General features: G+C 34.5%; 2 protein-coding genes across 32 annotated transcripts in view; both read left to right on the plus strand.

Moving 5' to 3' along the window:
- nfic (nuclear factor I/C) overlaps nt 1-25,834 on the plus strand; it is a 225,336-nt gene that overhangs the window by 50,439 nt on the left and 149,063 nt on the right. The gene's annotated exons all lie outside the window — the stretch shown is intronic.
- The window catches only part of si:ch73-196i15.3, a 239,069-nt gene continuing 232,650 nt past the window's right edge, over nt 19,416-25,834 (plus strand). Inside the window, exon 1 of the mRNA XM_073909089.1 lies at nt 19,416-19,610. The gene's annotated coding sequence lies outside the window, so the exon portion shown is untranslated. The remainder of the gene's footprint in view (nt 19,611-25,834) is intronic.

Consider the following 25,834-nt stretch of genomic DNA (forward strand, 5'->3'; position numbering starts at 1 on the left):
AGTTCATTGTTAGTTCATGTTAACTCATGGTGCATTAACTAATGTTAACAAGCATGACCTTGGATGTTAATAATGCATTAGTAAATGTTCAATTAGGATTAATAAATGCTGTCCATGTGCTGTTCATGATTAGTTCATGTTAGTAAATGCATTAACTAATGCACCTTATTGTAAAGTGTTACCAATAAATCTTAATGCATAAAGTTTTTATAAAGTATTTGATTGTTTTAGAACTAAATGTACAAATCTTTAAAAAAGCGGTATTAGATTTAAGGACCAGAGAAAGTTACATGATATATTTTGGAACCGGAAAGTGTCTCTTTTGCTCTCTTGTTTACCTGTGATCTTGTTTTGCTGTGATCTGATCAAGCAAATTGTGTCTTATTGCCGTGCAAACAGGGCAGCATCAGTCATTTAAAATTCGCTGTATTCCTCTGTCTCATCTGCATAGTCATCTTGGCTTTCTCATAGTAACCTAATTTTCATAAACTAGCCAACATAAGGCGCGTGATAGCCTTGGATGAAAAAGCCACACGCTCCAGCGCGCAGACGTGCTGTCAGTCTTTTTTGTCATTGCACCAAAAAAGGCGCTCAAAATGGGCACTGACAAGAAATAATATAGATCGCACCAACCAATGCATGAAAACAAAAGTAACGAGCCTGATTTAGAAATTCAAGGAGAAGAAAGTACTGATATAAGTGTACAAATGTAAGGAGTAAAAATAAAAAAGTTTTCAAAAAAATTAAAAAGTGTAAGAGTAAAATACAGATACCAAAAAAAAATTTACTTAAGTGCTGTGATTAAGTATTTGTACTTCATTACTTCCCATCTCTGTGAACCACCAACTATTCTGTCATGTTTTATTCAATGGATGTCTTTCCAGCTGCAACCCAGTACTAGGAAACAAAATGATTTGATACCTGAATAAAAATACCTGACAAAAAACAACAGGGTTTTAAACCGTTTTAAAACAGTCATGGGTATTTGCTAACTCATGCATATGTTTTTTCAGCAACTTGAATTGTTAAAATTAAAATCTATATTTGCATATAGTGAACATATGCATATATTCAGCAATCCAGTGTAGACTTGCTGATTTGTGAAATGTTTTCTGTCAAATCTGATAATGTCCTTTCGAATGCCCTGAAGTTCCCACTTAGCTTGTAGTTATCGTTACTGTCATTTTTGATTTCACCACCTCTTTAGGGGATAGAGAACATAACGGATCCATTAATTTTTGCTTTGTCTCATGGCGGATCCATTCCGATGTGCACTTTGACCTCCTTTTCAGGTCTGAGGTGCGTTTTTATTCCCACTTTACACATATTACAGATAAACAAGAATCAAAGGTGTCAGAACTATAGGCTTCAGAATCAGATATATGTAAATGTGTGTGTGTGCGTTCGTGGGTGTGTATGTTTGCACACTACAGGCCTAGACAGATATCTCTATGAATTAGGATTGGAGCCAAACAGAACAGTGCTGGGAAAGCAAGAGGACACGTCAACACTTGGCTATGACCTAATATGACTCTGTTTTGCTACATAGCAAAAAGTGGGGCAGTGGCTTTTGTACGCAACATGTGTCCAGAGCAACATGCCAGTCCTGTGTCAGTTGGTTTTGTTAGTTATTTTCCTTTAGAAATAAGATTTGTGAGGTTTCTTTTGTGAGTTCTTGAAGAGATGTGTGCTTAAGCCTTACATTTACTTTGATGTTTTTGTACTTTTTACAGTGTGTCTGATAAATGTCACACAGCTAACCATATGCAGTGCAGTGTACAATATCAAGGATTATTAATATCATTATTATTTGACAGTTATATTAGGAAATATCTTCTGTTTCTGAAGTATGCTTATATTTAGTATCACTTTGATTGGGAATAGTATTTATTATTGAAAACATTTTGTTGTCAATGTGGTGGTGCAGTGGGTAGCACATTCACCTCATAGCAAGAAGGTCGCTGGTTTAAGCCTCAACTTGGTCAGTCTGTGTTTCTGTGGGGAGTTTGCATGTTCTCCCTTTGTTTGCGTGGGTTTCCTCAGGGTGCTCCAGTTTTCCCCACTAGTCCAAAGACATGCGGTACAGGTGAATTGGGTGAGCCAAATTGTCTGGTGTGTGTGTGTGTCTGTGTGTGTCTGTGTGTGTCTGTGTGTGTGTGTGTGTGTGTGTGTGTGTGTGTGTGTGTGTTTGAATGAGTGTGTGTGGATTTTCCCAGTGATGGGTTGCAGCTGGAAGGACATCGGCTGTGTAAAACATGTGCTGGACAAATTGGCTGTTCATTCCGCTTTGGTGACCCCAGATTAATAAAGGTACTTAGCCGAAAAGAAAATGAATGAATGGATGAATGAATGGAAACATTTTGCTCAAGTAAATGGTAATTTTTTTTGGTTTACATATTTTATTATTAGAAATGTTAGCAGACATTCACTTGCAATACACATTTAAAAAAAATGATGAACATAAAACGTACATTTTAACAATTAGACAAAAGAAAAAAACTAACAGTTGTTGTACCTGTGTGAGTCTCGAAGGTTTTTTGGAAACTCCAAATGTAATTAACATAGGATCTGGTTTAATCGGAATGTCTAATGTATCTAAAAAAAACTTGAAATTCTTTGTTCCAGAAACTCTGTAGTTTGGGATTGAAAACAGGAGTGAGACAGGTTGGAATCGAAAAACAATGGTAGAACTGAACGATTTGACCTAAAATCAAAATTTCCATTAATTAAACATTTTAACTTTCTTTCGATTAATGAACGATTATTTAATTTATTTATTTAACAAGTTTTGTACATATGCTCATATTATAAGTGAGGGTTTTTTAAATGAAGAGTGGATTAATTGATTTTAAAATTATTGAAGAAGCACACACTATGTGCTATGATTATTTATTGAACATCAACGCTGAACAACCGAAATTGAAACACGCATTGCCTAAAACCAAGTCCCTTTTTTTCTTATAAAAAAGTGAAAATAAATAACTTGCACTTTTGGAAACAAAAGTAATTATTTTCAGTGCTATTTATTTATATATTTAAAGTAGAATATAAGCAGTACAAATCTTGTATAAATCATTTTTTAAACTTGAGTGCTCTGTAAACAAACATTTTAATGTAAATAAAAATTTTATTGTTATGGAATATGTCGTCTCTGGCGCAGCTTAAAAACCTTGTCAATGTAGTGAAATCTTGCGACTTGTAGAAGTATAATGTAGCCTTAACAGAGCGGTGTCACATGACTCCACTCCAAAAATTTTATCTATTATAGGTTCTGAATGTTGATTCTCACAACAAAGTTTGAGATGGACTTATTGGCTAGCTTTTTTTTTTTTTTAAACGATGCTTTAAAAATTAATAAGTGTGTATATACAGTTGAAGTCAGAATTGTTAGCCCCCCTGAATTATTAGCCCCCCTGTTTATCCCCCCCCATTTCTGTTTTACAGAGAGAAGATATTTTCAACAGATTTCTCAACATAATAGTTTTAGTGACTCATTTTTAATAACTGGTTTATTTTATCTTTGCCATGATGACAATAAATAATATTTGACTAGACTTTTTTTAAGACACTAGAATTCAGCTTAAAGTGACATTTAAAGGCTTAACTAGGTTAATTAGGGTGATTTGGCAAGTTATTGTATAACGATGGTTTGTTCTGTAGACTGATCCAAAAAATATATAGCTTAAAAGGGCTAATAATTTTGACCATAAAATTAAAATGAAAAACTACTTTTATTCTAGCCGAAATAAACAAAATAAGACTTTCTCCAGAAGAAAAAATATTATCAGACATACTGTGAAAATTTACTTGCTGTTAAACATCTTTTAGGCATAAAAAAAAACAATTCAAAGGGGAGCTAACAATTCTGACTTCAACTATACATATATAAATGCCACAGCTATGAACATGTTTCTTTTAAAGGGCCATGAAACCCCCTGTTTCAGCAGGATGTTTTCAGACCTCTAGTTATGAAAAAGTCAGGAAAGTGGGTGTGTCTAGCTTTGTTTGGGTGGGAGTGTCGGGGGAGGAAAAATGGGCAGGGTTTGAATAAAAATGGGAGTTGCCATTTGGGCACGCGCTTCTGACCGAGGAAAAACAAACACACATGCAGGGGAGACAGTGTGTTTAATAACGGTGGAATGTTTGATACCGCACGTCGTATAAGAGAAAAAAGCATTTCTCTGTAATTCAGATGCACTCCGTAGGTCAGAAAGCCGTGTGTGTGTGGACTATCCTGTCACAAAATGCGGCAAAAATTCAACACGAAGGTCGGCAAAAGTTTGCTTTCAGTGTTCACGTGTCTACACACAGAGAGCAGCATTTACAGCGGATCTTTCAATATTGTAGTGATATTAACGTACTGTAAACTAAGTAACTTAGAAATCATTTTAACTAAGGTCTGTCTGTAAACACTAAAAGAGTACTGCTGACCATACGAACTATAACTTTGCCATCTGAATGAACAAAAATAGGGCACTAATTGCACACACTTACCGAATCTGTAGACAGGACGATCAGCACATACTGGAGCTGCGTCTTTTTTTTAAAGGAGACGAGCAGCAAATCCGGATCTCACCATTGATAAAGAAATGCTCTCGAGTAAAAAATGTTCCAAACAAATGCATTTCTGCCGCGCGTTGTGAGCACTGATCCACACGAGTCCAGCAGCGTGCTCATAGAGGGAAAATTAAAACAAAACCTTCACATTATGAAAGCAACACTGGCGACCCGTATCTCCAAACAATTCTTATTCTTTTCCCACAACTTTTGGCAGCACGACGTGTGTCGTCTCTCTGCCGTCTAAAGACTGTTTCAGGTACAGTCTAAGAAAGCTAGCATGCATGTTAATGAAGTTGCAGCGCATACATAATGGAGCGCGCTGATTGGTTTGAACCAAGCCTTACTCATGAATGAATGCAACACACTCAGAGACGTAATACGGGATGCCCTAGTACAGACGTCCAGTCAACATGCTGGAATACACGCTAAGATCTCATGGCCGTGACGCAGCTTCAAAAATTTGTTTCAAACCGGAAGTACAAATTTGCTTAAAATAACGCAAAAACCACCAATTTTTACTTTTTAGTGAGATATATGTGTTCTAATAGTGTTTTTAGCAGTGTGGGACACATATACGACTGTCAACAGCTCAAAAAAATGTGTTTTGGTGTTTCGTGACCCTTTAAAGAACAGACCTTTAGAGATTTTTTTGATTAGAATGAACACAGATTGTCTAAAAGCTTGAAACTTTAGATTTTTTAAGGAGCCTCTTTCTTTTAAGATGCATGTCATCTGTGGAAAGAAGACCGTCAGTCGGTGTGGAAATGGCATTTTGTAAAGCTAGGAAGCATTGTTCACCACTCCTCGACTTTGAGAGAGGAAGATGAGAGCATTTTTAGTGCAGGCTTTGTTCTTGAGCTCAGTACGGGGCCCTGTTGTGGCATGACTCGGATTATGGAGATTAGCAGGCTAGCTGGTTATGTAATTGAATGTAACCATGAGGAGAGGGAGAGAGAGAGAGAGAGAGAAAGAAAGAAAGCGTGAGTGAGAGAGATGTGCAGAGAACAGCACTTCACCTTCATTCCACCTTTTTGTTTTGTTTTTTTGAGTGCTGCAAGGTCACAAAAGGGTCAGGCAGATTTTGGCTTCTTCTCAGTCTTTGTTGCTGAGGGGAAACACTGACTTCAAGAGTTCATGCACTTTCAGAGCCCAGGTCAAAGAGTTTCCGGCTTGCTGCATGTCTCAGAAATTATTCTCACCTCACTCCTGAGAAAGAAGTGATGAGTCTCAAAATATGTACAAAGTTCAGCTCTTTCAGAATTCATCTCCAAAGTTCATGGTTTCTGTCAAATATTAAGTCAAACTTAAGGTGAAATATTGATTTCATTCTATGTTTTTGTGCAATGTTAAATCAAAATTCAAATAAAAATGTGTAGGTGTGCTTTTGACAATGTACTTTTACTATTGGTGCATTTTGGCTTACAGAGATTTGACATTCCTTCCCATTGGTGCATTTTTAGTGCTGAGCATGGCATGGTAAAGTTGGCAAGAAAAAAAAGTTAGGATAGTTTTTCTTCCTTATATTCAGTTTAAATGGCATCTTGAACTCGAAAATGGTTTGACTTTTGGTGGATCGTTTACTTTTCACATATGTGCAGGCAAATAAACAATTTGGAGTCAAGGGAAACTTTCAAAATAATGTCATGTTGTTTATTGTAGAACTTGTGTAAGCGATATACATGTACACTTTGCTCAAAGTGGTAATATTGTAATTAATAAGTAATAAGAAGTCATAAGATCCTTGTAGTTGAGTGGCTAATCTTTCAGTTTTATGGCGTAGAGAGTTCAACACTGTAAACTCTTCTGTTGTCATTACTAAAGATATTAAGTTATTAGAACTTGATAATACTTAAAATACCAAGTTTTGCCATCAAAGCTTAAATTGGTGTGTTTAATTTACTCATGGGTTGGGTCCGACAGAGTCTGCGGACATTTTTTGCTATTTCTGCTGATGATTTTGTTAAAAATGTGCAGAATTTTTGTGTGATTTTTGTAACTAAAAACTAAATATATGAAATAACAAATACTATCTTTAACTTTAAGTTAATGTTTACAATGCAAATTCATCTAGATACACTTATTTGGTAAACAAAGCATGTCTCATATAATATATCTAATGACAGAAAAAAGACAGAAAATATTACTTTACAAACTGTGTTGTAAATAAATCAAATGAACACTTTTATATTAGTCAATTATACTGAAATAATAAAAAAAAATAAATATAAATTTACACAAATAAATAAATAGACTCAGCGATTGGCTAAAAATCTATTTTCTGTGCGCGCAGACTTCATGTGGGCCTAGTCATTAGGCAGCAATGTAACTTGTAGTTAACAATTTAAATGATTCACTATGCCTCTGATTAAAATAAATGGATGCGCTTGAAATTCTGCCTTGACCACCACGCTGAATGGTCGATATATGTTATATGACACACGGTGGTCATTTTGCTTGTGATGTTGAATTTTTCTGAAGCGCAACAGGACAGATGCACTACCTGAAGCCATCTGACGAAATAGAAAAGTTAAATTAGTAAGTAGACGTTTAAATGCTTGTATACATTTTTCTTAATTGATATAATAGCAGGACCACCTCGGTGGTGCAGTGGGTAGTGCTGACGGTCAGGTTGCTGGTTCAAGTCCTGGCTGGACCAGTTGGCATTTCTGTGTGAAGTTTGCATGTTCTGTCCATGTTGGCGTGGGTTTCCTCCAGGTGCTTCGCTTTCCCACACAAGTCCAAAGACATACGACGTAGGTGAATTGGGTATGCTAAATTGTCCCGTGTGTGTGTGTGTGTGTTTCCTGGTCCTCCAAGTTGGGGGTTGAGCTAATGACCCACCTCGTTAAAATTAGATGAAGGAAAATTCGATGTTACGAAACACCAATTTGAAAGTTTAATCTAGTATCCATTTTAAGTTTTTTGTACTTAAACATTTAAGTTATCTGTATTTAAATATTTAAAGTTATTTCAATGAAGAGACCACATTCGGTCAATTAATTGAGTTGTCGATTTCCCATTACTCAAACGAACTCAGGAAATCACTTTCCTCAAAACATTGTCATAGTCTCTCAACTTATTAGGGTTTACAGTGAAGAAGCTTCAATCTGAGTGACTGACTCGAGTTTTTGTTGGTTAAACTTCCTAATGTTTTCAAATGAAGTTTGAGGTCTTTAAGCATAGATAAATGATTCATAATAAATGCCGCACAATTTATTGAAAATAAGTATTGGCAATTATGATTTCATGGTCCCTTGTTTTATCATTTTTTGCATGACCAAATAGGCATCTGCATTTTCTCAAAACACTCTCTGTAGAATGAAATCAGAACATTCTGTTCAACTGCTGTGAAGTTGTCTGCGGTTATGTAATGGCATAACCAGGTCAAACAGCCTTTCTTAAACAAACTATGCTTTATTTTGTTCATTTGTGGAGCGTTTTAATGATTGGCCTGCATTGTGACTAATGGGCACATTTTAATGGCAGAGAATAGAGGGTTTACAAAAGTAATTTTGTTATTTGCTGTAACCGCTGTTCTTGCTAGTGGCATTTTACATAAATAGCTGAAACTGATATATTTCTCTGTAAGCGAGGACGGTCTTTAGGGCTCTTCTCCCTAAAGCGAGAACAAAGACACATATTAGCCACAGGCATACAGGAATCGGGATTAATTGGAAGAAGTAGTCGATACAAGAACAATTAATGGTTTTTGGCTCTGACTGAAAGCCTCTTTGAGATGTGCCTGTTGTCCATCAGACAAATCAGCTCTTTAACGGATTTCCTTTGTGAGGACGTTGAGTAAAAACACAAGAGTTTAACCCATTCACCCCAACCGGAGGCTGAAAACTAGGCTGAATGAGAGCAAGCTAGCCTGAAATTCAGTTCTCAGTCTTAAATAATTGAAATGATCTGTAACTGCCTCTTTTTAGGTGTATTAATTATGCATGCTGCTTGGAAGTAGAGTTAATTTGATTTGGGATATTCAGATCTGATCGTCTCCCATGGCACATTGAGACCAAAAGATTCCTAGATTCAGAGGGTAAGGAAAGACCCAGTTCATTTTCCCAGGATTCTCCAGGATTAGAACCCTGTTGTCGGAGAGTGAGCCGAAGCTTCAGCTAAATTCGATTACAGAACTAATGTAATTAAACCCACAGAGACACAGACAACGAGTGAAGCTCTGCTTTGGTCAACTAGCGTCCAAGACTCTGCAGACGAACTGAAGACCCCGTCACAGCCTGCCTCACCTCTGTCATAATTTCCTAATTAACCGCTCAGATTTGGAATAAGTCAAATCAGCTGTTTCCTTTTACTTTAGTGGCTTTCTTCATTGGCTGTGTCTTAATTCCGAGGCTCTAACCTCTTAAGTCCATGAAGGCCGAGGAGATTGTTATGAAATGAATCGCTTTATAGATCTCATCCCCTTTCAACTGTGACAAGGAGTAATATTTGAATAAGCCTTTTATAAAAGTGATTATAAAGCTTTCACATCCGATATTGTTAAAAGAACAGTTGTGTTATTATCTTATAAGATAAATATTGCAACCCCACTAATGCCATCAAACATTTTATTCATTATCAGCTAGGGGTGTAAATTGGATGTCTTATGATACCATAAGCTCTTAGCCAGAGCTGCGATATTTGTCGATACTTAAAAAAAAAATCTGCAATGTGATTTCAATTCAACTCGATTCAGTGAAGTATTGACCAATATGTCGATATTAAGATATCATTACATGTGTAATTTAGAACCAGTTGCACTTTATTAAGTCACAAATGCAACCATGCTATAAACAGTGATATATACATATCATTGAAATAAGTGGGAATTGCACATTCATACACAACAAAAAATCTAGGGCAAAATAATGCATGAAAAAATAATACATAATTCGTAAATGTGTTTTACATTTTTTAAATGTGCAAATCCAAATACAAAACTACAAATACTAATGTAAAAAAAAGTATTATTGAATACAAAAAGTGTTCAAATCTTAAAATATAATCACTCATAGAAAAATAAATTAGAAAAATATTTATTTTAGCTTTTTAAAAAAAAAAAAATTTCTTAAAAACAAAATATTTTCAAGCCATTGATTCAATATTTTTATCTGCTCCATTGTTGCATTTTAATGTGGCACAAATGCTAATGGTCTGGTGAGTTTATTAGAATACCAGTGTGTACTTTAGTGGAAAACATAGACAGACATGAAGATGGATAGTTTTAAAATAAAAGTGCATCTTAAAAATATTTGTGGGGTATCTGTATCATCGATACATCATATCATTTGTCATTTGATCAATATGTTTCCATATCAATGTATTGTTACATCTCTATTACCACCTTTATTACGCGACTCTGTGGAGTGCTCGATTCTGATTGGTCAATCGCATCATTCCAAGGTATGTTATTCCCAGATAACAACCACTGAACATCCACATTCTTTGAGTTGTCTTGACTGTTAAGGAATACATTTTAAATGCTTATGACACAATGTCGTTCTTCATTGTTTGGCACCATCTTGCGACTGAATAATAAGTAGGCTAGGCTTCATTCAACAGTTTTTGTTTTAAAAGCTTTACATTTAATTAAAGAGTTAAAACTGATTACAGCTCAGATCAATGTTTTGTGTCTAATTGTTATGTGTCAAGTAGCCATGTAATAAGTAGGTTTGTTCTTGACTATCCGGCTAGATGTACAGTATACTTTACTTATCAGTTATCAGCTTGTAATTGTAAAGTGTTATTGGTATATAACACTTTATATACCAAGTGGTATATCTTTCATATTGTTGAAATCTGTAGTTTTGCAGCAGAAAGCCATTGATCTCTATATGATTTTCCATTGTTTTTTTTTATATATATATATATTTCATTCAATTTTCAATTGTAAATTACGCAACCTTATATTGCAGTAGTAGACTGAACGATCAGAAAAAAGCTCATACGCACCACTGTCTAAAGAGATGTAGTAATTAGCAGTTGACGCTTCAACAAGCCCTTAGTCCGTACTGTGGTTTGTTTAGACAAGTTTTTACAAAATGTCCTATAAAAATGATTTATTCAGTAAAATGTGTTCATAAATTTGTGGAAATGTAGGGCATTTTATTTTTGCATGGGATAATAGAAGGATGTGAGATGCTGCAAAGCATTTTAACTGCTTTTATTGTTAAATAATTGATTTAATTACTCAACAGCATCGTTAAAAAACTGTGGAGACTGCAAAAGGGATGTTGTGTAGGTTCATTTGGGACTGAGGCCTGACACATAGATCCCATTCATGATGTGCAATTCTCCAGATTTATTTGAATACAAGGCAAAAATATTACTTCTCTGGGTTTCATCCCTGTTTTCCTGTCTTTTAGGGTGTACTGTGTAGACATGTTTATAAAAATGAGCATAGAAAAGATCAAATGTCCTTTTTTTTTACTTGAGTCTTAGAAAATGGTCAGTGCAGAAAAACAACAAGCAGATATTTTCTTTTCTTTAAAGTTTTTTTGTTTTGCTCTGAAGCATGTGCTCATGTTGGGTTGTCCTATAGTCATCTATTATTAATGTGCTTGTAAATGCTGAGCTATTGTTTTTCTATTGTTCTGTTGTTTTATGATTTGAAAATGTAAATTCAGCATGTTTTGCCTATAGATCTGGCTGCTGTTTGAAAGGGGAATATTTGATTTTGGATGCAGTGCTGTAGAGCTTGACTAGATTTTTCAGAATAGCTTACCTTTATTAGTATGAAACATGCAAAAATAATCAACTTTTATTGCAACATTTCTCTGAAATATCTTTTTTTGACTTTTTTTTGAAGTTTAAAATGAGGAAATTTATACTAGTGATTTATTTCAAATAAAAGCATTTTCAGTTTTCAAATTCTGACTATTATTAGCAAGCTAATACTATTTATTCAGTTTACTGATGTTTACCAAAAGGCCAGTACAATCATTTTATTTTAAATATATATTAAATATATTTATTTTTAAACTTTGTATTTTTTTTCTACACCATACTCCATATCGAAAGCCTTTAGGTATTCTATATTTGCTTTTATTTTCTATTGCATAACTTTTTTTCTATTGTTATTATTATTAATTTATTTTGTTATTGTTGTTACTCTTTCAAGGTCACAAGTAATTTTACTGCATATTATACCATATATGACAAAAAAAAATTGAATTTTAAGCAATTATAAAATTGTAAACTGCACATATTACAAAATTGCTATAATTTTTTAAATGTTCTAGTCAATTATATTTAACTTCAGTGAATTTAAAAGTATTCTTATTTTTTAGGGTTAATTTTATATGATTAGGTCATCTGCTAAAGTGGATAGATATTCACAGTAAATCGCTGATAACCAGAGATATATTTTGTGTTTAATAATCGGATGAGCGAAACATTTGGATTACAGTATCCAAATACACTCTCATTCTTCTGTGCATTTAAACTGTGAGATTAAGTTTGCAGGCACTGAGCGCCCTGTCTAGGCTTTACAAGATCACCGCTATCAACCTGATTGAAAACGTATAAGCGTATAAGCTGTGATTGGCTGTGCTGAATTGTGACAGTTGGTTGACCAGGTGTGCGTCCCGTTCAGTAGTACGGAGAGGTGTGGTTTGGCTGTTTGTACAGAGAGAGAGGTCTAAGTGCACTGATGTGTTTGTGTGTGTGTGTGAGAGGGCAGAAGGGGTAATAACTTGAAGTTACCTGAGGTAACTGTGTCATTGTTTGCAGACATCACATGGTAGAATCTAAAGCAGTTTCTTCATGGTTCATCTGTGGCCATTGTCCCGGGACCTGATGTGACAAGGGGCGTCTGAGGTCTTACGGATTTAGTTTTGCACATGAAGGGCCCACTGATGAACACATTTAGTTCCGGGGGTTTTGTTTTTATATAAACACTACTGCTAATGCTTTCATTAATCTTATTAAATATATTTATTTTGTTTTGTGTTTAAAGAATCCATGTCAAACTCCACAGCCTGCTTTGAGTCATTTTCAGAGGTTGTTCAAAATTTAGATGAATAGGATTTGATTTTATTTAACATGTTGAAATTTGAATTTAATTAACAACACCCTCAGCTTGAACAGAACACAGTGGTCAGGTTCTAGATGAGAAAATTCTGTAATTGTCTCTGTAGGGAGATTCATTTTTAGTAATACCTGATAAACCTTGATTATCACTTGTGTTGTGAGCTCTAAAGTTGGTTGTTTTTTGCACTCATTTAGGTCTTTTAATATAAACTCTAAAACATTCAAACTGGGCTGTAAAACATTTAAACCTCAATAAATGTAACATTTCAAACTCTCAGACCATTTATTAAGCTTTAATTCAAAATTTGTTTTGACTACTTAAGGGCACATGTTTTTTCAGTGTTTTTCAATGTGACTTCTGCTGCTGCTTTTTGGAATGCCAGCAGCACAGCAAGGCACTAATCGTCTTTTCTTTTTTTACTGTATTTATTTGAATGCTCCAATAGTTGAGGAAGCGCTTACAGCTAAATGTTTTTGGAACCATGCTGGCATTTTCAGATGCAAAAAAATGCTTTGATGGACACGTGCCCTTGGATTCTATTTTAAATCTTTTTATTGATCATTTGTGTATGAACACTTTTTTTGAGTAAGAATTTTGAAATTTAAATATTTGTTTTAGCTTAGATATATAAGTATAGTGTGGTTCAAGTAACATTGTCTTTATCAAAAACATAAAAAAAAATCACCTGGTCAAATAAAGTACAAAGCATTTCCTCCATGGATTTTGCAAAATGTTTATTTTATTTTATATTTGCACCCTAAAAGGACGGATTTTGTGACTTCTTTTCTCAAAACATTATGGCATCATTTGCTTCAGTTCTTTTGTTTTGCTGTAAAAACACACGTAATTCTTAAAATTGTATATTTTTTTTGGAACTTAAGAACTATTGGAGACTCTACACTGAAAAAATATGATTCAATGGATTTACTGAATATTGGATTTGAATTAAGTTTTTTTAAGGTAAGGGGTTGTAAACAATTTATATAGACTGAATTTAAACAAACAAATATAATTTTGTAACGTTTAACTTATTTAATATAATATTGTTTGCAACATTTTGCAATGAATGATTTTTTTTCAGTGTAGGGACTGACATCTGTACATGTAGTGGTCAAATTTACAGTGTAAATGCAAAACACATTCGTTTCCATTTAAGTATTTAATTCACTTAAATATCTTTGCTCAAAAGATGAACAAAGTATGGGATACCTTATGTTCAGAAATATGCATGGGTCGGTATTTGTTTCTGACAGTATGATATCCTTGGATAAAAATACCATGGTTTTACAGTCTCACAGTATTGTGATTACTGCTCTGAAATAAGTTAAAATGTCTGGGTAAAACACAGTATGTTTTATACAAGGGAAATAATTTGGAACAGTAAACAACTAAGCAATTGACTTCTGCTTCATTAGTTTCAAAAACACAGATTTCTTTACAACACATAAAAATACGTAAAAAAAAACTTGCATATGTCCTAGTAATGGTAAAACAGAGAATTTGAGAATTTTTTAAAACCTTGACTTTTGAAACTCCCATGCCTATTCAGAATTGAGAAAAATCCTAAATTTTATTTAGCCAAAACATAGGCATTCAGTTTTCAAGGTCAACTCAAACTGACTGAAAGTATAACACCAGTAGGAGGCTGTAATTGACAGTAAAATGTAGTAAAGCAAAGAATATAGCAGTATCTCACAGCCTGTGACTTGTAGTTATTTACATCTTCTTCATTTCATTGCATTGCTTTGTATTAAACTTTTAAAATGTGGTTCTCAAGACAAATGAAGTTCAACTCGCATCTCACCTTACGATTTTTCAGATGGAATCCATCAATTAAATAGGCCCTAATTCAAGCGTCTTTCCATTTACCTCCTGTAGAAAATTCCGTTTTTCACGTGAAAGAGATGTTAGTGTCTATTTTCTATTGATCGTGGCAGCGGTTATTCATCAAATGATGATCAACTGATGGAGAAGAGCACTGTAACTGGGCATATCTCCAGATGGCTGCTGTAGACGAGCACACTTACGGCATTTTAAACAGCTGATTCAGGCTTCTGGACCACAGTGGTGCAGCGATGCTACACATTTTGGCGCCGTTAGCCCATTTGCATAAATCCTTTAGTGATTTGCCCACTAGTAAATCAATGCATATACTGTAGCAGGTTTAAAACGGAAAAAGACATTCCTACTCAATCGTTGTATCAGTATTCATCCTGCATGGTTAATTCGGGTTTATTCCAAAATACCAGATGCAAATTGGATGTTGGGGAAGATTTGGTGGAAGATGATGCTTTCGTATATGTCTGACCGGGTCGTGACCTCTTGGTTATTGAGAGCAAATAAAAAAATGAGCCATGCTTAAGCTGGTCCCAGTTAAGTCCCGTCTGTTAAAGCGAGGGCAAGAGAGCAGGAGGCATTCCGATGCAAGCAAAGATTGAGTTTGTAGTTTTGGTGACCCAGAGATCCTCTCTAATCCCCTATAATGGATGCCTATTGTTCTGGCATGCAAAGGTTATAGCACAAGTAGCGTGGGTGCGTTGCATTTTCCAGACAGTCTGAGACAGACGCTGAGATATTTTTGGTAATGAGACTCCTGAAGAGCATCTCTTCGGTTTGATAATATTTTCAGCTTTTAAAATGGTGGCCATTTATATAGTTGAAGTCAGAATTATTAGCCTTTCTGACTTTTTAGCTTCCCCCTGTATATTTCCCCTAATTTCTGTTTAACAGTTTTTTATTTTTAACACACTTATAAAACAATAACTAATTTCTAATAACTGATTTCACGAGTTCACACTTACAGATGTTTGAAGAATAAAGCATATTTGGCATGCTTTCGTGTCCAGGGAAAGGGCTCTGAGTTCGGGAAAAACACCCCGACTCGTGTTATTTCCCTTATCAGGAAAGGAAGAGACGTTGGGGTTCGAGTGAAGTGTCTATCCCAGTTCCAGAACGCTCCTCCCAGGTAGATTCCGTGTTTCAGAGGTGAGGTGTCAGGGTGAAGGTACTAAAGACATGAGATAATGTAGGTAGGACGAGTTTGGTACTGTATATATGGGGGTTTGGTCTAATTGGGGCTAGGCCAATAAACGATATTATATCAAATCGCTATAAAATTCATGTCAATAACAATTATAAGCTCTGGATTTTTTTTACTCTATTTTGATTCAACAGCCAATCACACGGCAGAAATGTGCAGCGATGCGAATCTAGAAGTGTGTTTGTAGTAGAGATGCACCGAATTTTAGGCCACAGAAGATTTATACGCCGTGGTTATGCCATTTAATGGCCTAACCTTATATATATAATAAAAAATAATAACAATTATCAAGATGACATTTTTGCCATATCGCCCAGGCCTAGGTCTAATGCTGATTAGATAATAGAATGATTGTCAATAAAGTGTTAGAATCGTTGAAAGATCTGCGCATGCTCCTCCCGAAATTTGTGTATAAAACCTCACTTCTTTTATCTTTTCCATTATGACCGTACATATTTTACTAGATATTTTTCAAGATACTATTTTCAGCTTAGGGCAATTTAAAAGGCTTATCTAAGTTAATTAGGCAAGTTAGAGTAATTATACAACTCATTGTATAGCAATGGTTTGTTCTGTAGACAATCAAAAACATATATTGCTTAAGTGGGCTAAAAATCTTGATCTTAAAAAGTTTTAACTGAATTTAGTTTAGCTGAAATAAAACAAATAAGAATTTCTCCAGAAGAAAAAATATTTTCGGAAATACTGTGAAAAATTCCTCTAAGTTAAACATTATTTGGGAAATATTTAGAAAAAAAATTAACAGAAGGGCTTATAATTTTGACATCAATTGTGTGTATATAGTTTTATTCATATTTAATCATTTGGGACTTTCAAATGAGGTCAGCAAAAGTAAACAAAACAAAAGAACAGTAATATGCAACTACTACGACAGCATCCAGTTTGTCAGATGCAGTACTCCTAGTATATCAGATAGCATATCAGATATCACAGTTTTTTGTTCAAGATATTAAATTAAGCTTGCTATTTGTTTTGAAATCTAATTATCAAAAGCTGTGCAATAAGATAATGGACAGATTTTTAAAGATGAGACTTTGTTTCTTATCAAAAGTAAAAAAAAAAAGCTTTTTATATAATTTATAGCAACATTTTATTTTTGTATCGACTGAATTGGCATCAATGGGCTAAAAAATCAGTCTTGAAATTTATGATGATGAAATAGAAAAAAATGAGGATATATAAAATTAGAAAATGCACATACTGGTTTAGAATGATTAAAAAACACAAATTTTCTGTACATATGAAAACAATAAACAAACGTTAACAATAGTTTTGGGACTAAAATGGTCTCGAGCGCAGGGTTAGGGTTTGCACTAGGCCTGCAATATTACAGAAATGTTATTGTTATCTCAATAATTAAATATGCAATATCGCAGAGAAGTGTGATAAATTACATTTATTTTATGTGCCAAGCATTTGTGCATTGCATGCATAGGCATTTGACCAAACAGGTGGAACTTTATTAAAGTAGGTTTTGTTCTGCTGTTGGCTAGAAAAATCTAAGGTTAATTTTAATGGAAATTATGCCAGCAATCTTTTCCAGGGCATTATCTATTTTACAACTAATTATCTTTTTTTTAATTTTTAATTTAATTTAATTTTAATAGTTTTTTTTAATGTGTTTTCGGTAAAAAATATTTTGGATACAAATGATCACACCAGACCTAGATTGAGTAGTAATACATTTATTTTTGTTTTTATTTTATTGTAATAACCAGCAACTATCTGAAATATATGAAGCTAGATCAGTCTCAAGGATTACACAAAATACATTTAGATTGGATACAATTACGAAATATAGTTCATATATCCACAGCACAATTCACATTTACAAAATCCAATTTGTAAATTCAAAACGCAATTCATAAATACGACGCACAATTAGTGAATTCACAAGTAAAAAAATATTTTGGCCAAATGAATGGGATTTGTGTATTATGAATCCAGTTTGGAATCCACAAGTTGGATTTGTGTATTTATGAATCCTGTTTTGAAATTATGAATTAGATTTGTGTATTTATGAATCATGTTTTGAATTTACAAATTGAATTTGTGTATTTTTATATATTGTTTTGAATTTATGAATTGTATGCGTGTATTTCTGAATCGTGTTTGGAATCTACGAATTGGATTTGTGTATTTAGGAATTGTGTTTGGAATCCACAAATTGGATTTGTGTATTTAGGAATTGTGTTTGGAATCTATGAATTGGAATTGGATCTAAGTATTTTTATATCTTGTTTTGAATTTATGAATTAGATTTGTGTATTTATGACTCGTGTTTCGAATTTACGAATTGGATTTGTGTATTTATGAATAGTGTTTGGAATCTACAAATTGGATTTGTGTATTTATGTATTGTGTTTCAAACTTATAAATTGGATTTGTCTATTTACTGTATGTATCTTGATTTGAATTTACGCATTAGATTTGTGTATTTACAAATTGTGTTTTGAACTGTCGAATTGAAATGTGTAAATGTGAATTGTGTTGTGGATGTATAAATTATATTTTGTCTATGAATTATTTTTGAGACTGACCTGGCTCCATAGAAATAGTACAGGACAACAGATCAGAAAAAGGAGACAAAGAAGTGCAGAGAGTGAAAGTGGCGAACCTCAAGTTGCATTGATTGACACTCAGACAAGAGCTTTGTGTGGCTTTGTGATTCATTGCGCAAATCAATTCTGGGAAGGCACAGCTGTTTCCCAAGAGCACGCTTACGTCCCAGGCTTTTGGAAGACTCCCTAATGATCAAAGAGCGCAAGAACAGACCGCGGCCTGTATGTTTGTTAGGGTGTGTTTGGGCTTGGAGTCGCTGGGCTGTTTGTATTTGTGGTTCTGCGGTCAGCATGTATGCTAAGACGATGAAGCTGCAGCTGTCCCTTCCTCTAAAAGTGTGAAGGGGTGGAGCGAGAGAATCAACTGAACTACAGTGGACTGGAAGACAAATTGGATTATTAATAACCACTGGCATATTTGTTTGAAGGGGGTATTTAACAACAATGGTGATTGATGAACCAGTCATTAATCTCATGTAGCCTGCTCTCTATAAAAGTGTCTTATTGTGCATAATTCATCACTTTGTGTTATTCCACAGGAAAAAAGGTGTTTGTTTTTGTAATCTTCATAATCATTTTTCTCCGTCTCTGAAATTTGACGTTTACGGATGGCGTAATTGAGGCAGTGTGAGTGTTGAAAAATATTAGCTAATTTTACTGTATGACAGGCCAATTTTCATGAGCTAGTCAAATACAATGGATAAGATCAAGTGTCATTCTAAAGCCACACACACTTCAACTAAATTTGGTTGTCACTTTTTGATGCTTAATCGTCCTGTTTCAGTGGTTTTAGTTTAGTGGGAGTGTTTCAACAACTAATTTAACTCCTGAAAAAGGCAGATAGTGATTATGGGATTTATATTATTTCACAAACCCGAACTCAACAACTTTTCAATAGCTCTTTCACACATACACACTTTTCCAGAAAATTGCAAATTGCTAGTAATTTTCCAGAAAAGGATCATGTGTGAACCATAGACTGTAAAAGGTATGGACGTAGTATCCGTTACATCAGTGGTTCCCAACCTGGGGTCCGCGCCCCCCTAAGGGGGGCGCCAGAGTTCACAGGGGGGGCGCGGGAGAGGATAAGTATTGAGGTAGAAAAAGGCATAAAAATGCTCCACTATTATAAAGGACTTTGCAATTAATTGAATATCCGATTTAGATTTCGGTTTCAAACGATTATAAAAAAGCATTAATCGAGATAAATGATTATTGCATCATATTTTGCCACGTTCCAGTTGTACACGCTCTTAAATGGCTCTTAAAAGCGCGAAAAAGCTTATGTGTGTGTGCAGCACGATCACGCAGTCAGAAGCATGCGGCCGGTCAGCATTCACTCTCATTCACACACTGAGACGAGCAGAGGAGCGCAGACATCTAAAGTCATCTTAACGTGAACGCTTTAATGGTCAAATAGGTGTCAAAACGCGGTGTTTAGTGATTATTAACATTAACCCTCATTTGTGTAATAAACAAACGAGTTGAGGATCAAAAGACGTGAAAGAGAAACCATTAAAGATACAGCGCGCTATAATCCTTCTGCCGCCTGTTTTTATCATTATTAAACAAACACAACGAGAAAACCCTCTCTGCTCTTGACTGAAGGAATGCTGTAGCTAAAGTGTTTTTCTTACAGTGAAGATGCTTAAAGCACAGTTTGTTTTATATTTTTATTCTATTGTATTTATTTGCAGGGTGGAAATAACTGTATGTATACAGTTGAAGTCAGAATTATTAGCCCTCTTGAATATTAGCAAACCTTTTCCTGTCCAATATCTGTTTCATGGAAAGAATATTTTATTAACTTATTTCTGAACATAATAGTTTTGATATCTCATTTCTAATTACTGATTTCTTTTTGTCTTTGCTATAATGACAGCACACATAATATTTTACTAGATATTTTTCAAAATACAAGCATTCAGATTAAAGTGCAGTTCAAAGGCTTAATTAGATTAATAAGGCAAGTCATTATAACGGTAGTTTATTCTGCAGACAATCAAAAATATATATTGCTTAAGGGGGCTAATAATATTGACCTTAAATTGGTTTCAAAATATTTAAACCTTTCTTTATTCTAGCTAAAATAAAACAAATAGAAGAAAAAATATTATAGGAAATACTGTTAAAATTCCTTGCTCTGTTAAACATAATTTGGGAAATATTTATAAAAAAAAAAAAATCTCAGGAGCGCTAATAATTTGACTTTAACTGGCAATGGTTTTGAATAATCGTGATTACAATTATGACCAAAATAATCGTGATTATGATATTTCCCAAAATCAAGCAGCCCTACTATTATATATGTATTTTTAAGTACCAAAAAAATAAATAAAAATCTAAACGCATGCTTAAAATTCCGACATAATAGTGAAAATAATTAAAATAAATAACTTTAAATAATTATTTAAATTTTGCTTACTCGCGCAATCTGCTTGTCAACGTGTCGTAAAGGCAAAATCAAAACAAGAATGGCAGACAAACGTAAATGCAGTGATTCTTCTGAGGCGAAGAAAAAGATTAGACAGTATGACAAAGCCTACCTAAATTTTGGTTTTGTTGAAGGCCAAGACAAGTTAAAACTGATTAATTAATATTTTCTATACATATTACTATATATTAATATTACACAAACACACACACACACACACACACACACACACACACACATATATATATATATATGTATATATATATATATATATACACACACACACACAATACATATGTATGTGCGTGCGTGTGTATTTATATGGTGGGGGGGGGCTCCAATGTTTGTATATGTTCATGGGGGGGGGCCCCAAAGAAAAAGGTTGGGAACCACTGCATTACATCACCCACACATTTCTGAAGAACACAAAATAAGCTACAAGTAGGCAGGGCCAACCAGTGCCATTTTGTTTGTGCGTTATTGCACTGACCAGATATACCAAACAAGAGCAAAAAGGCATGGCATGAGTGAAGCTACAGACACCTGCTAGCATTTTGCTTGGATGGGTTTTTCTTTGGGAGAAACGCTTAATAGTTTATTACCTGTGACTCATTTGTGTTCTGACCACATGTGCTTCATTGTACACTGTATCAAAAAAGTGTTTAGACTTTTTTTAAAGCACTGTTGTAATACATTGAGCCACTAAGCATTGTTCTTATGACGTTTTTCTACTGGAGGAAAACACAAATTACTTCCAAACACTTCAAATATAGTCTGTGTTTAGTAAATGCAAGGCTGTTTATGAAATCCAGGCATAAAACTGTATGATGTGTCAGATGACTGTTCTAGAGCCTACAGCTAATCAGTCTGTCAGATTCTGGAGTGCTTTACAGGTCTAAAGAAAATTATAAATGATAAGTAATCTTAAATAAAACACCCACAGTTCACTCACAGTTGCCATGGAGGGTAATATTAGCTTTAAACACCAAAATCGTTTTTTGGACCAGTCTATAAATCTTTTTTTCTGCTGTAAAGCTGGCCATTTTAACAGTGGGGTCAATAGAAATCTGCTCTATTATGGAGACAGGACTAGCGGGATTTCTGTGAATTGCAGTTTCAGTTAATTACATATTTGCTTTATGCAGGAGAGTGGTAGGTTGCCGCTTGGTCTAAACAGGCTCTTTTAAAAAAAAATAATGGTAAATTTGTGGAAAGAGAAGTTGTAACATTACTGGTAATTTGCCAGAATGCTGCTCTGTGTGAACGCAAAATTAATATTGCCGGAAAGATCGCGTTCACGTTTATAACACTCTGACGTGAGACGTCTACTTCAGCCAATCGGAACATTAAGACACATTTAGCGGTTAGTTGTTAATCAGATAACATTTATATGTTTATTATTAATGGCAACTGTGTAAAAAAATTATCAATAAAATTCTCATGATAAACCGCTGATTGTTTACCTTCAAGCTTTGCTTCAGTTGCTTGACACCTGCTCTGGTGCGCCCCACATATTATGTACATCTCGAGATGCAAAAGTGTTCCTCCATATGTTTACGTCGAAGATGTTCACAATACTTATCCATCCACAGAATATGTAATGTAATCGAATGTGTAAACATTTAACAGAGGTTGGCGCTTCTGCCTTTGCATGTCACTGGGACAAAAGCAGCTACAAGAATGCTAAAGCTTTAAATAAAAGTGAAACCATCAACTAAAGCCCAACCCTATTATGATTGCAAATACAAGCGCAGCCGTTTAGAGGCCATTTCTGGTTAGTGACGTCCTCGCCTGTGTGAACAGCGCTAATGACTATATGTTTACATGGACATTCATTCATTCATTCGTTTTCTTTATTCATATTCTTTACACAGCGAATGCCCTTCCAGCTGCAACCCAGTACTGGGAAACACCCATACACTTGCACGTTCACACACATAAACTATAACCAATTTAGTTTATTCACCTATACTGCATATGTCTTTAAACTGTGAGGAAAGCAGAGCACCCAGAGGAAACTCATGTGAATACGAGCAGAACATGCAAACTTCACACTTAAATGCTAACTGACCCAGCCAGCTGGGACTCAAACCAGCGACCTTGTTGCTGTGAGGCAACTGCTGTGCCGCCCGTTAACATAGACATCAGTATTCTAATTATTAGCTTAAATCTGAATAAGACAATAATTTGGTTAAGGTGTTTACATGAGTTGCTTTTTGAGCACCATTAGATTATATCATTTGATTATTCCATTATGATGCTAGTTTCCTCCAACATTTTACACAACAACCGTTTGTCTTCGTCATTGCACCATTCGTGATTTTTGCCATTTTGTTTTTTTTAATTTTGCAAATTCAAGTTCAATGGCACTTAATTTTTCACACTATGTGTGCAAACAGACAACAGTGGATACAAATTCTCATACAACAGGCCACCTCTGTTATTTCATTTACTAACTGTTTATTTATGCTGCCACAACAAACTTGGAGATACTGGATGAGAGTACGCAGTAAGGACTAATTGGAGAATTCTCAACATAGTCATTGTTTCCCGCTTGCACCAAAAATGTGCTCACTTGCTAGCAGCCATTCTCATTTGTTTGTCGTCAAACACCTGACAACTGCCATGCGTTCGTCCTGCCGCAAAATGTAGCAAAAAGTACTACAAAATGGTAATAGTTTAAGGTGTTTACATGTCTGTACTCCAGTTTAATAATGCAACCAAAAAAAGGAATACTTAACGTGTCTTAATTTTGATCTCTGTTTAGTTCAAATATGACTTTAGTCAGATTAGGGTAATCAAAAACCACTGCTTACTTGGTAGACTCTTAAGCAGAGTGCTGTTTTGATCATATTAAAATCAGAGTATTAGTGTCCATGTAAACTTACTCAATGTCATGTCTGGAGTATTAGTTCTTTTGGGATGTGTGGTACATCTTGACTTGAAAAGTGTTGCCAGATCTTATAAAACAAAACAACACAACACACACCCATAATGAATGATTTGAAACCAAATGGTTTATCTTAGGAATAAATAGGGTACACTCTGTACCAAAACATCAAGACCTGCATTATTAATGGCATAAACTGGATTGCTTAAGCACAAAGATGCTTATTAAGTACCCTTACAATTAGCGGGCATGGCAACGTGTCAAGATCACGCACACACTGCGATACAGCCTTCCAAACACATACAAAACTCTGTTGACTGTGGTTTAGTTAAAATCAATGACTCTTAGGCACTGTAAAATATTTTTTAACATGGCATATATCAAACGAGCCAGATCTGGTCAATCATCACAGTTTTTCATTAAGTTGTTTTTCTTACAAAATAACAATAAGCAATTCATTCCCATATTTAAATACAGCGGTAACTCTTGAAACTTTACAGTGTGTTCATTGCCCTCTCTTTCTATTTATGTTGTGTGGGTGTGTAGTACTACTTTTTATTTATTTATGTATGTATGTATGTTTTTATTTATTTATTTATTTATTTATTTATTATTTATTTATTCAAGATTTGCCAAATTAGGTGACATGTTTTGTGCTGTATTCCATTGATTGTCTCCATGTTTTCTTTGTTTTTGCGTTGTTGAAATGATAAAGCCCTAAAAACACTTTTGTTGTATTGGAAGTGACATTTCATCCCACATGCATCTCTTCTAAGCAATATATTTGATTTAAAAAAAGTATTCAAATAAAGTGATGTTTTATGAACAAATTTCAGGGGAAGCATGATCAGTTTTTTGACGAGGCTAATTCATCATTGACTATCATTCTATTATCCAATCAGCTCAAGACCAACCCCTATAAATAGTCAAACACGTAATACCGCTTTTTTTGTCTTGATTTCAACATCCCTCCACCACCCCAACTCATCACTATTAAACCCCATACCTGCTTAAATTGATAACAATGTATCAAATATATTGGGGAGCATTCAGGAACACTGTACTGATAAGGGGAATAACACAAGTGTCTTTTCGCGCTCAGAGCCCTCTCCCCGTACAGCACGCCAAATACGCATATTCCATTCTGTCAAATGTCTGTGAGTGTGAACTCGGGAAGTAACCATAAAAGTAGAGTTTGACAATCAACCACATGTTTTTCTTACTCGGCATTAACTGTCATTTGCAACCGATTTTTTTCTTGCATAATGTGACGTATTACTGAGTCAAACAGGAGATTCAGTGAAAAAGAAATGCAGAGTAGGGCTTGATTTTTGTCCTGCACAGGAATTCATTGGAAGCTACATATCAGAATGGAAGCATCTATAAATAGCTATTGGAATACATTATTTAATAGTCCATTTTGACTTACACCTGGTATTTAAATGCATTTTTGTAGATCCGATCTCACCGACTCAACACTAAATACAGGTGTAAACGAGGTCTGAAACACATTTGAGCTTGTCTATTTTTGACCACATCCACAGGGAGTCTAAAATCCATTGAATTGGATTGCTTTCTTGATGTAAACCTTCATATGGTTGAATCTGTTGAATATGAACAGCCACTAAAGACCAGCTTCTCTTTTGCTGACTGACCTATTTCTTGAACATTACATGATATGAGATGGGATTTAAACTGCCTTCTGAAATTGTGAAGCTTAGTCAAAAGGCAAAAACATGTTTAAAAATGCACAGTAATTCTTACACAAACCCACATTAATCAGTGAAGATTTTCAGGTATGACAGTAAAAATGAAAGCTGCTTCTTCGCTGTAAAAAATATAGGGTTTCACACAATTCTTTCATGTTGTCTCAACACAAATCGATTAAGTAAACTTAATTGATTTTACAAATTTAAGTTAATTGAACATAAAACAATTAAGTTCTCCAAAAAAGAGCTTGAGAATTGTTGATTCAGCAATAAAATTGTGAAATATTAATTGTCACTTTTTGTGTTCATTCCTAAATTGTGTGAACTTATTTAGCAATATTAGAAAGAAAAAAAAAAAAAAAAAAGACAAAGACTCCCCCTTAAAGAAATCGGGAAAATAGCTGAAAATTGACAACAGAAAAGGATTAAATCAGCAAGTGTGAAATTGAATTGTGCTTGAATTGAAGTCTGCTTGTGATCTGATTGATCGAAACGAATCTTAATATCAGGTGTTATGGTTTGAGTGGAAAAGCAAAGTCATTTTCGAAGAAGAACTTGCTGAAACTGCAATCATTTATTTCTTTGCT

This window comes from Danio rerio, chromosome 8 (genome assembly GCF_049306965.1).
Source record: "Danio rerio strain Tuebingen ecotype United States chromosome 8, GRCz12tu, whole genome shotgun sequence".
Lineage (NCBI taxonomy): Eukaryota > Metazoa > Chordata > Actinopteri > Cypriniformes > Danionidae > Danio > Danio rerio.